This window comes from Phalacrocorax aristotelis, chromosome 1, assembly GCF_949628215.1.
Source record: "Phalacrocorax aristotelis chromosome 1, bGulAri2.1, whole genome shotgun sequence".
In the NCBI taxonomy this organism is placed as follows: Eukaryota; Metazoa; Chordata; class Aves; order Suliformes; family Phalacrocoracidae; genus Phalacrocorax; species Phalacrocorax aristotelis.
In genome coordinates, this window is record NC_134276.1 from 12,060,927 (window position 1) to 12,076,189 (window position 15,263).

The window sequence follows — 15,263 nt, forward strand, 5'->3', positions numbered from 1 at the left end:
CCTTAGTGTGCAAGAGAGGAAGGGAAACAAAAGGAAAGAAACCACTGCATGGAAGAAAAGCTGCATGGAAGTGAAAAAAAAAAAAAAGACTAAAAGAAGCGGATGGAAGAGTCAATCCATCGGAGAAGACTGACATCAATTATTGTTCTCATCTCTGCACCATGTTTATTTACACTTAGTGGCTGACAAGCGAGGTTTGTGCTTCTCATCCATCTCCTACCTATGCATTTAGGTATGATACAGCACACTCCACCACCACCTGCCAGGAGACCTGAGAAGACTTCACAGGACATTATGAGGAAAATTTAATCTCAAGAGTGGCTCTCAATACCTCAGACCCCACAGAGGGATGCTGTGCTATTTGCCCTCTGCAAGATTTAATATGGGCCTTAAAGGGGTGGGATTTTAAGCACTCCCATTAAAACACACATCTTTCTCAACAAAAGAAAGTCTCGATGCTGTTTTTATTCAGCCTGATCTTGCCAAGATTTCTGTTAACTTCCTGAGAAAACCACACTCATAAATGCATAAAACCAAGCTTTCCAAACTGTTTTTGACTGCACTTGTTGAAAAAAATAAGCAAATGAAAAGGCTCAGAGACACAGGAAAGCATTGTAAGGTACTCAGTATTACACCCTCCTCTTACTTATCTATCTACAACAAAAGCTCAATACAGCAATTAATTTGAGAATCCATAGGTTTTTAACTTTCTATTAACATGAGAGAGATGATACAGGTTTCCTCAGAAAATAAATGAGGCACAGGGACCTTGCGCATCATTTAAAAAGAGATGCCACCATATATCTTTTCAGCCTCTGGCTGCAGCTTCCAAATTACTGTCCCAAAACATCTGTAACCTTCATGCATTCTCATCCTCTTCAACAATTACTTGTTATCACGTGAGGAGGATTTGAACTTTTGCAACAGCTATATTGAGTAAATCAGCTATAAACAGACATGCTATAGATACTCCAAGCCAATAGCTAATTGTGATTTTTAGTCTTTCAAGCGAATAGAACAACTTAAGATGGCAAACATTGCTCTATCTACCCATCCATAAATTAGGAGTGACAATAGCAGATTATTACTCATTCACTCAGAGCGTTTGTTTGGCCCTGAGAGAACTGGCTTTATTCCAAGAGCTGGCAAACATTGGTTAATATACATGTAAATGTTTTATTTCTCTCAGAGTAGGCGATTTCACAAAATGAAATACCAAATTCAAGACGACCCTCGTTTTTCTGCTGATGCCTGTCTCAGATGCAGTGCTGCTGAAAGCCTTTGCAAGCTTTTTCACACCGAGTCAACAGGGGAAAAGCCACCTTTTCTTTTGAGAGTAAGACAATTTCACTGTGAAAACATGAAAGCTTTTATATAAATATTAATCATTGAAGTTGTCCTGGAGTTAAGTGGATGGAGACTGGCTTATACAAGGTTGCAGTACTGACTTGGTAATAGTGAGATGTATGAAATGGTTTTGCAAACACTGCTCCAAACAGGCTGTTGTTCCTCAACACAAGAGCTGTGGTGCCAGAAGTGGATTCAGCGACCCCAGTGTTTAATCTGAGAATATTGCAAGATAGCACTTCAAGAGTGAAGGAGGGGCATTTTGTCCTTTGAATTTCTAGTGCAAGTGTAAAGGAAAAGGAAAATGTTATTTTCCTCAAAAAGTGCCATGAATTGAAGTGGGAAGAAGAGGGGAGACTAAGAAAAGGGATGGAGGTTCAACACAGAAAGGCAAATAAACCAAGTATCTGGACAGCAAACCAGGCAGTGGTTTAACAGAGCCTCTTACTAACCAGTCCAGAACCCGAATATTCTAAATAAAGCCAAGTGTAACACACCCATACTCTTCAGCATGGGCTCTCCAAATCCCAAGAGAATCAAAAAGCATGTTCTGTGCATTTGGAGGTGAGGACAGTACACACCACCTCCAGCAGGACTCAGAGAACTATCTTTTTCCTACAAAGGGCTACAGAAATCAGAAGATATCTAGATCTACTTACTCCTCCTATGACACAGGCCATCAACCATTGCTTACCCCTCTGTCCAACAGAGAAGTGAGATTTTTTTTTTTTTTGGTGAATTAACTGAGCCTTGAAACTCCAACCACAAAGTGGATTTTTGAGAAAGGGAAGGGAGAAGCATAGCCTTTTATCTGCTGTACCATATGTGTCATCTCACTTTCCCTGAGGGCACGCTAAAGTTTCAGTCAACTGGGGATGCTAGCAACAGGTCAAATTTTTTCATAAACCTCTAGGCAGAAATGGTGCAATATTAATATATGTCAGAATAGCAAGTTTAGAATGAAATACAAAACAAGGTAGAAAACACTGGCTAAGATCACAGTAACTTGATGGAACGCAAGAGCTAGAAGTGTACAGCACTTAAAAAAACCCAACCATCAGGACAGCTGCAGTCAAAACTCACCTCTTTCAAGTGAAAGGAAAGATGGAAGATGAGCAAACACTGATGGGAAGCAACAACTACCTACAGAAGAGACCTTCAAAAGATACCGGACTATGTACGTGTGGCAAGAGATAATGGTAAGTTCAGTTCCCATCTGACAGCTTGCCTCATTTGCTACTACAGTTCTCCACAGGATTCAGCCAGGCCTCTCCATGGATGTGAGCATCTACAGATATGACACGCACAGCAGATCTGTATTTTATGGAGGTAAATACACCAAAGACTGCTAACATTAGAATTCCTCTTCCTCACATTCTCCATTTTAACAGGAGAACACTTTAGGCTTTACATGCTATTACATTAACTGAAGCTACTTCTGAAATCTTTTTCATATTTACTTCCCAGAATTACATGATTTTTTTTTAACCTGCAGAAAATTACAGAGATGATTACTGCTAAAGTAAGCACACTTTCCAGTACTTGACAATACTTTGCTTCGAACCTTGAACCTAATGCTGCACTTTCCTGTGGTGCTTTCACACAACGCATACTCTCCCTCCCCTTGTATGCGACTGCTTACGTGACACACTTAGGTCTCATAAGGAACTCTCCTGAATGGAAGAGCAACACAACCGAACAGGACAGTGCCAGGTTCAGCACTGAAGAGGATTTTAAAATTTATTACAGGGTATCACTTCGACGCTCAATGTTACATGCGGCTGAAATGAATACACATGCCGGGCAGAACTGCAAGAGAAGGTGCCTCTATAGAAGGCGACAGCACTATTACCAGATAAGCTACCAGTTCGACATCACTGATTACCACACTGGACAGAGATTTTAACTCATCTAGAGAGCAGACAGCTAATCGGATTTCTTAATGGGCTTCTCTCAGTTTCACTAGGGCTGATGCATACTGCATAAAGGATTTGGAAAGAGATTTTTCCCCAAATAGCACATACTACTCTACTACAGCATTCTGTTATCATCTTGGCTTATGCTTATATAAAGTACCAGATGGAAAGCCAGAAGTTACACGAACAGTCACAGAGAGGTTAATCATTAAATTCAACCTATGCGAGGGCAGCAACAAAGCTGACCTCTTTAATAAATTGAGCTTGGATAAAGGTAGCATTGATTTTCCTAAAGAGGTTTCATTACTTAACTCCAGAGTTGTGATTTCTTTTGAGAGTGTGAAGTTAAGAGTTAATCCAAATTTACTATTTCTTTTCTACCCAAACAGAAACCAACCCATTTGAAATGCAGAGAATATGACAGACCTCCCTCCCTTTCATTGTTCTCTCCCCTCTGAGAGAAAAATGAACTTCACAGGACTTCAAACCTCAGGGGAAAAAAATATCCATCAAAACCAAAAATCTTAAAAAACCCCAGCTCATCTTTATTCTACAAGCTTGTCTTCCAGCAATGAAAATCCAACGCATATTTTCTCCCAACTACTTTTATCTCTTTATTGTTCTTAACGCTTTCCTAGAAAGGAGTTTCTTCAGCACACAAGTGAAAAACTTCAATTGGATGAAGGGACGGGGACTGTTTGGAGCTTCGTCAGTGAAAACTCGAGGGAAACATTTGAATACAGTACATGACCCTAGGTCTTTCTGCCATATCTTCTGCCTTCCAACTCTGATCTTCCCGTTCTAATTTTTAAAAAGTTATTTACATCAGAATCAACCAGCTGACTATGACAAGCTATATACCATGAAACAGAAGAGTTACTTCTTTATCTCCTTCAAGTATGATCAGGATCATCCATAAAACCAGTGTGATCTGATTTCCAATTTCCCACAGGTACCTTTTAGTGAACCATGGCAATTATGCCCATGACAAATAGGGTGTCTTACAGACTTCGGGCTTTTCTAACTTCCTGAAATTACTGTTTTGACTCACTTGCATCTCTGGGAATGTGAAACTTACTTAGATAAGGTCTAAGAGAAAGTGAGGAAGATTAGAGAGACCAAGTTAATTAGGGGAAAAAAAAAAAAGAAAAAAGGGAAAAAACCAAACAAGTACACATCTTTTAGGAGAAAAGGGATTAATGCCTTCCTCTCCTATTCAAAAGCCTTGCCTCTTTCACAGTTAAGCAAAGTTTCCCCAAAGAAGCCATCACTGATTGCATTCATTTGGAATTATGTAAACAAGTGTTACAATATGAAATGGAAAGCCAGAAAAGGATATTAAATCACAAGATATATACATCCCAGAACTTTGTGTGTATCTCTTCGGAGAGCAGGAACAAAAAAAAATGGACATGAAAAAGAAATAAAAGTAGACAAGAATGTGGAACCTGAAAAGCTTTTTTGCTTAAGGTCCCTAATGTCTTAAGAATTTATTAAGAGATTACATTAGAGCACCTGAATTTCAGAGAATTACTTCAGAGATGGCTCCTGTTGCAGCAGTTTCTGCTGGAATACTTTACTCTGGCTGCCAGCCAAATCTTTGCTATGCTGATGCCAAATAAATGATACCCAATTTCAAGGACAGATGCTGTTGTGTTGACACATAATTGATACGTTTATATTCAAGGCTCCCTGGAATTCTGTAACAGCAACACGTTATTTACAAGAAATACAACTGACAGCAGAATTCACAGGGACCTGCACATAGCTGATGCCGCTACACTGCTAGTATTGTGAGTCTGGAGGGAAGAGATCAGTCCGTAACCAGGGTGGTCAGGAACAGCAGAGACCACAAATTTCCCAGGGCAATGGAAAACACAGAGAGATGGCCCAGCAGTAAAAGTTAACTGGCTCAGCCAGAAACCAGCTTGCTCAGAGAAACAGGAAACCTGAAAGTTTTCAATACAAGTTGCATATCCCTCTCCTGCAGAGCTTGTAACTGCGTAGGAGATGGAAGTCATAGAAACGCCACAGCATTGAAGTAACAGATATGTCCATAATCTCCTTCTCTCTTTGACTTCCTTGGTTTCCAGGCAGGAAACAGATTAGCAACCTTTAAAAAATATATTTAGCAAAGGTATGTTCCAAAGAAAACGTTATATACCCCCTCCTTGCATGTTCACTCTCCTGTAGGTAACTTGAAATAAACTTTCATAAATAGTATTTATTTTGAATATATATTCACAAATAGAAAGCAACTCTATCCCTCCTTAAGCTTAACAAACCATCAGCATCTACTGTAATTCTTACAGGGGAAAAAAAAGCCAATGACATTACAATATATGCCTACAACCTAAATTGTTTTTGTTTTTAGTAACACAGCATCATATTACTTTCACACAATGAATAAGAACATTCACAGAATGAAAATATTCAGAGAAAAATTCATACCCATTCATTTCACAAAAAAAAAAAAACAAAACCCAGCAACAGCTAAAATTTGGCACAAAAGACAGCAGCAAATAAATGCCATATAGCAAAGTTTTCAGTCATTTGTCCAGATAGTATATGGTGCTCGGCAAACATGCAATGTACAATATCCTGCCATGATGCCTCTTTTTAATTAAAGTAAGGTTAAGCTTAAAAATACTTTTGAATTGCATTATATGGGGATTATCAAATACATTTGAAGCTTGCAGATGAAGAGGAATCACTAACTGGAAGTCTTTTCATCCCCTGAGAAACACATTTTGTTGACTCTCTGTTAAACTGTGGTTTAGAACACTGATCCCAGCCCGGAAAGTTTCCGCAGCTAAATATGCTTCTGCTGCTTGTGGGGCTTTATCTGGCTCTCAAATACTGTCTGTGCTTCTCTGCTAGTACCACAAGAAAGATTTCTTCCACCAGTCACCTCTTTCCTTACATTATACCAAAAAGGGACTGATGTTAATTCTTCAGACTCTGCACACTGCAGCTCTTTCCTTTAATTCTTCATCTCCTGTGCTTCTAAGGATTGCTAAGGCCAAAACTGTCAGAAGACCTCTCTTCACACTGAATTTCTCCTTCAGGAGTGCCCAGCACAGAGTACAAAGATAAAAGTTATACATGGGAAAAAATATGCATTTACCATCAAAGCTCATACCTCTCAAACTCCCAAACTGTCATTTAGTTCAGCAACATGGGATATGTAAAATATCCAGGTTTATATCCTTGCAAAAGCATGAAGTGGTTGAAAAGGTCAAGGGAGTGCATTAAACAGATAAGCTTTAGGAGCCAGTGGGTTCTTTTCACTGTTGTGAGAGGCACTGGAAAACCAATCTTTCCCAAGAAAACACATCATGATATTAAAAATGTAAACAGCACACAGGTACCTTCTTCCAAAAACCACACCAACAAAAAAAACCACCCCTCCCCCTGTCATGGTTTGAGCCCCACAGAAGTTTTTCAAAGCCACAAAGCACAGCTGCAAGTAACCTCCCACAGGCAGCTGGGCATCTCAGGAACATATACAGAGAAAGAAGGAGGGAACATGAAATAACAGCTAGGCCAGTCGTCAACAGCTTTGATTTACCAGAACCCGTCATGGGGCACAATGGGCTGGTACACCACAGGCAGACCCCATCTTCCTCACACCTGTTCAGAGAATATTAGATGCAAACCAGCTCCAGTTCAAAAGCCGCAGTGATTGGTTAGACTGGTGCTGTGCCTGAGCTAAAAAGGGCCAGTCTCTCAGCACTGCATTTTAAATTGAGCACAGCTCTGAAATAAGAAAGCTAGAAGGCTTACAGAGAAGATCCAACTCCTGTCTAATTATTTGAGAGTGTGGGCAGAGAAGTGCAGGTCATGCTGCAAGGCACTGTACAGCTACACCCTATCTGTGTTAGGAGGGGCGTAATTAGTCCAGGAGGAGATCAATGTTAAGACATACAGATCAACTTGAATATTTCTGCTTGTTACTGAATTTGCTCCAAAGATTTATTCCTACAGGTTTCTTCGGGTGTTTGGAATTCCCATTGCTTCCCCTTAAGCACAAGCTAAATTTAATAACTTACTTTTTCTAAAAAATCATGATTTTCAATAATAATAACCCATCCTGTTATTAAGAAAGGCAAGGATTTGAAAAGTCAAATGGATTCTCACTCCTACTTCAACTCTTGGCTTCTGCACTTTGTTCCATTTGGACACAGAACAGAAAGGTCTCACTTTCTCCCACTCAGGAAGGCAGTGCTATAACTGGAAGACATGGGAAAAACAATAAAATGGTTTTATACAAATATTTCCCTTCCTCTTCCCATTCTATAATGTAATCCCAAAAAAATAAAAAGCAAAAGCATGTTTATTGGAGATTACTGTACAATGAATTAATATGCTAAATAGATTATGAACAGAAAGAAGTAAGTCAGCTTCAACTTTTAGAAAAGTAAGAGACTTAGAAATAGTTCAGGCAATCAGATTCCAGAGCAAATCTTACTTTTTCAGACACTGTTTCCTATCCTGTTAAATATTTCTCTTACCACTGCGGGAAAGGCTTAAACAATGGAGGGAAACTGGCTAAGGCTTGCTCTTCAGCTTGAAAGAATCTCAGTTCAGCAGCAAGAACCAGCATCAGGATTTCTGAATAACGCTGTCAAACCCAAACATTTAAGCAAGAAGTTGACATGCAGCCCTTTCCTCCATGCTAAAATCCTTCACCGCAAGTAACCCCAAGTCTCCAAGCCTTCAACATACTTCACGGATTATAACAATGTAACTACAAGCCACCCCTTTAAACAGTTACCAATTCAGTCAACCTGAATTTTTCTGATGCTATGCAGCATCACCACCTAAACCCCTCAAGCCACGTAAGACAGATGTTTATCCTTTGGTTTCTGTCCTAAACTATGCTGAATTGTATGCTCTCCCACCCAAACTGGCTGCACAGTGATGGCAGGTGTAGTGGGTTGATGGCACAGTAAGTGCGGTAGTTTCTAAGCAAACCTAAGTTCACAAAAACAAACAACTACAGGTGAATTCCCTGAGCCTTTTTGTGCCACAGCTGCAGGCTCCGAGTCATATTTTATACTGGCACCAGTAAGGTCTAATAAAAGGCTCTGAGATCTTGGATCTTATTTGTACCGTGACAGCCATGAACATAAACTATGCATTTTTAGAACTAAAAGCTGTATCCTGCAGCTTCACCTGACCAATTCCTTATTTTTGTTACCCTTCTAATGGGGTGTCAAAGTCAAGCACAAGATAATTCATGACACAATGATGCTATATAAAGTGTAAGATGCTATTGACATCTAACTACCAGTAAGCAGCCATGCTAGGAGCAAACATTTTAGAGGCAAAGCACTTCAGTGAGTTTTAATAACAGATTTATACAACATACCTCACCCCCAGGCGTCATACTAAGCACTGTACCATGGTCAGAGAGCTCGTTTCCAAACAAAACCAAACTAACATGGGGTGAAAAAGCAGCGAGACCGATTTATAAAGGCAGTCTGAGAAGGAGACAGATATACACCCTGAGGTTTGGTACACCCAGTCATGCTTATCCATACCTCTAGCATGATACGAAGTCCAAAATCAACATGGCCTGAACACAAGGGTTTTATATTTAGTAATAAATAAGGCTAAAGGAGCCTTATTAAAGACCCTCATCTAAGAGCCCATCTGAAGGCAGACAGTACTTCAAGCATTAAAAGCCCCTCCAGCCACCTGCTCCGATTTATTTTTTTTCCAAGTTTACCATCACACAGCCACAGCTCTTCAACTCTTTAACCATAGTATATCTTTACTCTTAATAAATTTTTTTAGAGATGCCTACAGCCAAAAAAAAAAAAAAAAATTAAAAAATCACAGTTACACAAGTGCTTGCAAACAAAAGTACCAAGGCAATACAAGTCCCAATCAAAATGGCATAAGTAAATGTAAGGCCACATCATGCTGCAGTCCCCCCCATCCTACCAGCTCGTTTCAGCCTGGAGAAGTCATTTGTGCCTACGGCAGGGCAGGCCATGTTTCAACTTTTCATGTGACAAAGACAGAAACACATTGGTTTAGGCAGAAGCAGCTTTTGCACTGATGCTGCTCTTTATTTTCCACTCTTTTTGTGAAATACAGAGACAATTTCTGAGCAAAGCCTTTGGGGAAAGAGCTTTACTTCAAAATCACTAGTCCTCTGTCTAGCACAATAAGAGGAGAGAATGCAAATTAGTTTCAATAAAAGCAGCTGGCAATCAATAAGAAAGGGCTTGTCTCCAAGAGTAAAACTGGTTCCTCTAAGGATAAGAGTTGAAAGGGGAAAAATATAAGATGATGAGTAAAGGAAGGACAAATGTAAACAACATGGGGGGGGGTGCACAGAAGGAGAAAAATCTAATGATGCAATTAAAAGAACATCAGACAAACTGACAAAAAACAGCTGGGGTAAAAAGGAAAAGAAAAATACAGATAACTACAGTGTAAAGAAAAGGATCATTAGAAAAAGTCTAATGGAGAACATGGGCAATCCAAACAAGATAAAATAAAAATAATGAAAGGGAGCAGATAAGAGGCTAGCTGGCACTAAGGCTTAAGGCACCAGTCATGAGTTCAGGTTCTAGCCTGGTTTGCAGGCATTGGTAAGTCTGATAATGAGTTTCAGCATTCCTGCTACCGCACATCTGGCCATTTCACAAAACCTTGTACACTCGCCTCCTCTGACCTCCTGCCATAATGCAGAAAGTCAATACCCACCTGAGTGGGCCAGAATGCAGCCACTCTGCATGCAGTCAGACTCCTTTTCTAAGTCCCTTCACCTCAGGAAGTCAACAGGCACCTGCAAAGCACTGAGAAAAGCCCTGCATTATTTTTACCACTGTTTAAAGAAAAGAAAGAATTCCTCAAGACCAACACTTCCACTGAGTCTCCCTATTATTGCGTCTCATTTTTATAAGCCCGTTAGAGAGAGGATACATTGTGGTCACAGAAGCAGCCTTCCCTTGCAGCTGTTACAGAAAGTACTCGATATAAAGCGGAAAACACAGGTATTTTGGCACTGTTAGCAACCTCCACTCAAAAGAAACCTAAAAATCAAGTCTCTTGCGTACTGCAAGTCAGTGTCACAAATCACTACGAACGCAGCTCCTTTTATTAACATCCTCCACCAAACACTTGGTTAACATGGAACTAAGGTCCCTATCTTGCATGTGTCTCTAATATTGCAAATTAGCAAACAGGAAGGCAAGCAGTTACTTTGCTCAGCTTTTCAGCCCCAAAGAATCTCACCAGCAAACTGCACAACATAGGTCCTTTGATCCCAAGAATGTAGCCCCCATCTTTAATAAAATAGCTGCTTAAATGGCATACGTTAATTATACGAGGTGGAAAGCGGTGTTTTCTACACTCACATGAAACTGCGGGGGAAAGTCCTATCACTGCGCACCATTTATTTAGATTAAGTTTTGACCACCGTACTGATGGACTAGACAGAGAAGCCTCTGCCAAGTTGCTAATATACTTAAAATTATGCTTATACTTTCACAACTTTAACACAGAATAATTCAATTGGGGCACGCCCTACGCTTTGAGAAATTTTACAACACTTCTAATGACAAAATTGGTCAGAAACTTCTTGTCACGCTGACATGGAAAAGCACAGAGCTCGCATTTTAAAAAGCGAAAGAAGTGACTAACTTCTTTGCAATGAAAAACGGCATACAAGAAATCAAATGGAGCAGGATGGAGAAGATAAAAAAACCCTGAAACTAAACTAGTGGTAGGGCAAAAGACAACAAAGAGAATATTATCGCACATTCTCATCCCCTCAAGATACACATGTACCTAAAGAGCTCACAAGTATCTGATCTCTGGCTGTTTGCCACATTCAACATACAAAGCCTGCTTCCTCTATTGCCTACAGCAATTATTTTAGGGTTTGTCTTAACAACTAAAAATCTCTCTCAAAAAAAAAGAAAAAAAAAAGCAGGTGGAGGAGGCCTGCACTGTTGCAGAGTTTTATATCGACAACCTCCTGACCTGCCACTACAGCTAAGATAATTACAGCATTTTAACAGCACATTTCCCTAAGGTAGCAAGCAGTTAAGTCCTTTATATACCGAAAGAGATGCCCTTCCACATTAGCATGGCCTATTAGCCACAAACAGGATTAAGAGCTCAGCAAATCCTCACAGAGCCCACATCTGTCAACATAACTCTTTCCCATAATGGGCAGAAAGGAAGGTAACTTCTCAGCTTTAAGGAGCACTTACTGGAAAGCTGATACTGCAATAATTAAAAAAAAAAACCAAAACACCAAAACAAAAAGTGAGCAACACAGAACAGCACAATCATGGAGACCCCTCAGGATCTCTTACCTCGTGAAAAAAATGCCACCTGGTTACAGAACCTGTGGTCTTACAGAGCACCACTGCCGTTGCTCTGGTGGCCCTGTACAGCAATCAACCTTACAGGGTCTTCAGAGAAGACAACAGCCAAGATCTTTTTGTGGGACATTTCTCTAAGCATGACAGGATTTCCATAATCACTCACAAAATAGAGAAACCCAGACTGGCATGCAACACAAATTGCTACTGGATATTATGGACACCAATCCCCCCCCAGAGATGCTTCTTGCAGTGTATGATGGAGAGAGACATGTACAGAGACAGGGATCGTTTTATTCTGGAGCACCTGGACCAAAGTAGTTGAAACAAGAGATGCCAGATCCATTCTTGAAGGGCTCAGACGGCTTTGGGAGTAGCTGGGGCATAGCTGTAACAGTAAAAGCAAAACCCAGCCCAACTCAATGGAGAGAATTAGCGCTCAGTTCCCTCACACCCTGACACCACTGCAAAAGATCAATGTGCCTCTCTCCGAGCGCAGTCCCCATGACAGCAGTGCTACCTGCTGAATCAGGGCAGGTCTCCCGTGACTCTTCGTGGAAAAATTCTTTCAGCTCCTCTATACCACTGCTTCTTGGTAGTGCACACACCACCGGGACAAGCCTTGTTGGGCTTCAAAGAAACAGTCAAGGGAGAAGGAGAATGGAGGAGGAAAATTTGTAACAAAAACGAACAAGGAAACTGCATTACATTAAGTGCCATGGCCAAAAGATTTAGTCTATAGTCCCATAAGCCAGCTCATATCACCTAATCAGCATGTGTGTCATATATATATGCAAAAGGATTTCACTGTCCATTTAATGCATGGAAAAACACGATTAGATTAAAAATAATTAAAAAAGATATTATTCTGCTAGCATACAGATATATCAGCAACCACAGAGGAAACAGTCCACCCTCTCAGTTACTGTACACCCCTCCAAAGAAGCAGCAACGAACCAGTGGTCAGCTAGGAGTGCGACTGGGTGTTGTCACCTCACACAGGGCAATTTCCACGCAAGTCTGACACTCCGGGTCAGCTTCAAAGCCTAGGCGGTGTTTCACAGACAGGAGGTGTGGGCATGCTGCCACTGCTAAACGTCTTGTGTCTCACACAAAGCAGTCCCATCGGTCTGTCACCACATCCCAAAAGGGTGCTAAGTGTGCTAAGGGCTCCCTAGAAGGAGGGCTTTCCGATGTCCACCCTGGCAGCATCTGAAGATGTCCAGCTCTGTAAATGGCTTGTCTCTGTATGCCTGCCAGTGCTGTCCATGCTCTTCCGCATCACCCCGCATCTGTGGTCAGCAGCTTGGCCAAAACCCTCTCAAGGAACAGAACAAGAGACCTGTGCAAGTCCACGCTGGAAGAAGCACTAAAGAAAGAGGCTGCACCCAAAACTCCAGTTGGTAGATATTCCTTCTCAGCTTCTCACAAAGCATGAGGAAAAGCAGCAGCTAAAAATGCTGTGACAAAGAGCAGTTTATTTATCTAACAAAGACCAGTGAAATTTCTACCTACAAAGGTTGAGAACTGTCTAAAATCAGCTTTTTCTTAACTTCAGTGTAAGAGATCTGTATGTTATAAATAGGCCACTAAAAGGCAGTTAAGAGAGAGAGGCAGAGCAAAAAGTTATTAAAAATGTACTAATGAGAAACTCATGTCACTTTTTTTAACAGGGCATCAGGGAATTCCTACAAGACTTCTGGTTCATTTAAAGGAGGAAAATTTTAACAAAGCTAAAAATAACTGACAATCACATTTTCAAAATTGAGAGAAACATGGAAACCCCAGGAAACCCAGCTCCAGGTGGGACCACACAGACTGACAAAAAAGTCTTATACAAATTTCACACAGGATCGGGACCCTGGAATGGAAATGTCTGTGACAGAAGAACATTTATTTTCTGTACTGCTTTAAAAAGAAGGTTTGAACCGTAACCAGTTTAGAAACACAACAGAAAATAAATAATTTTTTTTCTTAGGTACCCAAGAATGAGAACTGAAAGCTAGGAACCGAACTCGCATCAGCACACCGCAGGGACAAAACACGCACAAACAAAGGTGCGGTGCTTAAAAAAAAAAAAAAAAAAAAAAAAAAAAAAGAGAGAGAGAGAGAGAGAGAAGAGCCAGATTTTTACATTCAGAATGGATTATCTTGATTTTTCTTTTCCCCCCTCGGTCACCTTTTTTTTAATGCTTTCCTAAGCTTTTTTTTTTTTTTCCCCAATAGGCTGCTTAAACACAGGTCTCAGCCATTTCTCAGCACAACTGTAGTCGCGACTGGGGAACAGAAATTAAGAAGGGAAAAAAACCGGCAAGAACACAAAACCTGAAAGCCTTCTGCCCGTCTCTTTAAGAGTTACCTCCCTCATCAGCCTCTCAGCCCTGCTTCTCAGGGGCTGCGACCCAACCCCACCGCGGCGGCAACACGTGAGCTCCCGGCCCGGAGCGGCGGGACCCCCGTCCCCCGGGCCGTCCCCGGGCCCCCTCCGCGGCGGGACCCCCGCCCGAGGCGGGGCCGTTTCAGGGCTCGGAACCGAAGGAGGCCGGGAGGGTGCCCCTGGCCGCCCGCCGCCCTCACACACGCTGAGGCGGCGGCTCCTGTCCGCCGCCGAGCCCCGCTCGCCGCCCGGCTCCCCCCTGCCCGCCGCCGCCAAGCCCAGCTCGCCTCCCGGCTCTCCGCTGCCCAACACCGGCTTTAAAAACTTTCCGGTTCTAACCGCGGCGCCCCGGCCGCCGGCCCCCGGGGCCGCGCCCGCCGCCCCGGGAAGGAGCGCTCGGAGCGAAAGTCCGCAGGAAGTTGGCCCGCCCGGCAGCCGAGCCCGCCGCCCCGCTGCTCCCCTCGGGGACACCGCGGGCTCGAGCCGCGCGCCTCAGCGCTCCCCGCCGCCCCCTTCCCAACGCCTCCACCGCGCCGCCGGGCCCCCGGGACAGCGGGCCCACCGTCACTTGGAGTTGCGCTCACCCGAGCCCGAGGGACGGGCAGCGGCGGGAGGAGAGGGGCAGAGTCCGAGCCGGCCGCCGGCAACTTCCCCGCTCCGCCACACGTGGGGCCGAGGCGCGGGCTGGCTTTGCTCGGCGCAGAGGACGTGGCAGCTCCCTCCCCGGCCCCGCCGCGCCGCGCCGCGCCGGAGGCTCCTCCCGGCCCCGCTCTGGCGGAACGCTGGGCGCCCTCTGCCGCACGCCGAGGGACCCGCTGCCCGCGAGCCTCGCCCCGGTCCGGCCGGCCGCGGCGGCGCTGCCGCCCCTGAGGGGAGGCGAGCTCTTGCCGCTGCGGCGGGATCTCAGCCCCAAGGGCGGGAAGCTGAGGGACGAGGAGCGGGGAGTCGCCGGCACCGCCGCCGCCCCTCAGCGCCCGCCTGAGGGGAAACCCCCGGTACACCCGACCCCGCTCCCGCCTGGGGCCCGTCAGGTGTCCGGCTGGCTGTGGGGGACAGGCCCGTGGGACGGGGCGAGAGAGGCAAGGGTGGAAATCCTGGGCATTCCAAGTGCAAAACCTCACATGGTTACTGCGTAACGCACGGAAAGCATTACTCCAAGTCATGCCATTTTGCATTTATCAGTGAATTAAAAAGGAGAATTCCAAAACAGGTGAAAGCTGCCCAGCAGAAAAAAGATGCGGGGGTGCTGGCTGACAGCTGCTGAACATGAGC

The 15,263-nt window shown here is 43.4% G+C and overlaps 1 protein-coding gene across 1 annotated transcript in view; it reads right to left on the reverse strand.

Annotated features, from left to right (window-relative positions):
* Positions 1–14,747, reverse strand: part of SMCO4 (single-pass membrane protein with coiled-coil domains 4) — a 28,897-nt gene extending 14,150 nt beyond the window's left edge. The window contains exon 1 of the mRNA XM_075081159.1: positions 14,576–14,747. The gene's annotated coding sequence lies outside the window, so the exon portion shown is untranslated. The remainder of the gene's footprint in view (positions 1–14,575) is intronic.
* Positions 14,748–15,263: the final 516 nt, after the last annotated feature.